The sequence below is a fragment of the Arachis duranensis genome, chromosome 1 (assembly GCF_000817695.3).
Source record: "Arachis duranensis cultivar V14167 chromosome 1, aradu.V14167.gnm2.J7QH, whole genome shotgun sequence".
NCBI lineage: Eukaryota > Viridiplantae > Streptophyta > Magnoliopsida > Fabales > Fabaceae > Arachis > Arachis duranensis.
The window spans coordinates 32,697,191-32,699,560 of NC_029772.3; positions in this window are offsets into that span (position 1 = coordinate 32,697,191).

Below are 2,370 nucleotides of genomic sequence, written 5' to 3' on the forward strand. Positions count from 1 at the left end.
TGTGTCCAGTCTTAACTTCGCAGGTCAAGTCTGGAGCTTGTTATCCATACCTTTTGGAATTCTGATCTTTATATATATAGTCTATCCTTTCTGTTCAATCTTGTTTATCCATTTTACGTTTATCCGAATGAGTGTAAAGCAATATTTTGTTTTGACTTTGTTTATCTTTTCCTTCAAGGCTCCTAGTTATAATTTCTTTCAACTATATTATATACGTATTTTTCTTTTAGAGGTCGTAATACCTCGCCAGTTCTACTTTATGACTTAAGCATGAGGCTCTGTGTGGTAGGATATTACACAAATCCTAACCAAATACAACTCACACTCACACTCACCTCACCCCTTCCCACCATCACCCTTCAACCCCTATACCCAAGAAAGAAAGAAAAGAGAAGGGAGGGAGACACAGAGAAGGGGAAGAAGAAAAGGAAAAAATGAAGGAAAGGGAGACAATGCGGTGGAAATCACTACCACCATCACTGCCACTGTGCCATCAAGAGGAGAAGGCTCATGAGAGAGGGAATTCGTTCACGCCCATCGCCATCCATGGAGCTATGAGAAGCGTCGCTGTCATCGCTGGGTCCTGTTGCGCCTTGCCTCTATCGCCGCTGGAGCTTCGCTGCTGCTGCTACCGTCAGTTTGTTGTGGTCATGGTGAGGAGTGCAGATGTGAAAGAGAGTCCGCAGAGGAAAGAGGGTGTTTGCGAGGACAGAGAGGGAGGTCACATTGCCTGCCCGCAGTGTCATGCTCCTTGCCTTCATGTCCCATCAACGCCGTCGTTCATGTCCGCTGCAGTCGTCGCCGTTTTAGCCGCCGAAAACTGCCGCTGGAGCCCCTGTCTTCTTGGTAATCATTTTCATTTTAAAATCCCTTGAAATCAATATTTTATTCTAAGTTGTTAAATGTTCTGAGGTTTTGGTAATGTAGGATTGAATTCCGGTTCTTACATGCTGAGTTCAATGGTTGTTGCATACGACATCAAGTTGCTGCATTGTCACCGAAGCTACAGTTGTTTCATTCTCTCGCTTATTCATATGTTCGGTAAGGTAATCCTTGTTCTGAACCCTTTTAGTCGTTGTTCTGTTATATGTTGATGAGGTTTTTACAACGTTAATGCGTTAGGATCGAGCTTCGGTTATTGTATGTTGGTGAATTAAAGTTGCTACTGTGGTTGCGAATGTATTGGATTTGTAGTTACGGCTGTCGTTGTTGCTAGCCAAGAGAAATAAGGTTATTAGATGCATTTGGTTTTGTGGGTTTTGTCTATTCGAGGTAGGGGGCTTTTTCTTAAACTCATTTTACTTTGAAGAATTGTTATATATTATATTAATGCAAAAATTATATTTTAATGATTTCATAAGTCTTATAGATTGAACTGAGTTGCTTTGAATGAATGTAATTGCTTGCCTGGTTGGTTTATTAATCGATTCAAATTATTTAGTTGGGTTTTGTGCTTGGTTTGAAGTTTTTATGATAACAGTTGGATTGTGGTTGTTTCTGATTATTGAGACTGAATGCTTGATGCAATTTTAGTTATGTTGATTTCTTTGCTTTGGCCATTTGATTGAAAATGATTTGATATTTGGAAATGATTTGATATTGGAGATGATTTGATATTCGGAAATGATTCAAGATTTGGAAATGACATGATATTGAAATTGGTTTGATATTTGGAAGTGATTTGAGATTTGAAATTGGTTTGATTTTGGAAATGGTTGAGAAGAATTTAAGAAATGGTTTTGTTGGGACTCAAGGAAGGTGGCAAAGTCTAAGTTTTAGAAGAGGTGCTGCCAAAATTTTTATGAGAATTTGGAAGTTTTATTTTGGTTAATTTGATTGAAGAATTAGTTTATTTGATTTTGATTTAACTAAACAAAAGAGTATGATTTTGGGTGTTTTAGCAAAATTTGAAGTGATTATTAAAAAAATAAACGATTCTGTTTTTGGATTTGCAAACTGATGAGCGGATAATTTATACACTTTTTGGCATTGTTTTTAAGTAGTTTTTAGTATGATTTAGTTAGTTTTTAGTATATAATTATAGTTTTTATGCAAAATTTACATTTCTAGACTTTACTATGAGTTTGTGTGTTTTTCTGTGATTTCAGGTATTTTCTGGCTGAAATTGAGGGACCTGAGCAAAAATCTGATTCAGAGGCTGAAAAAGGATTGCAGATGTTGTTGGATTCTGACCTCCCTGCACTCGAAATAGATTTTCTGGAGCTACATAAGCCCAATTGGCGCGCTCTCAATTGCATTAGAAAGTAGACATCTTTAGTTCATACTTTTTCTAAGATTTGATGGCCCAAACTGGCGTTCTAAGTCAGCACAAAAATTTTGGCGTAAAACGCCCAAACTAGCATAAAATCT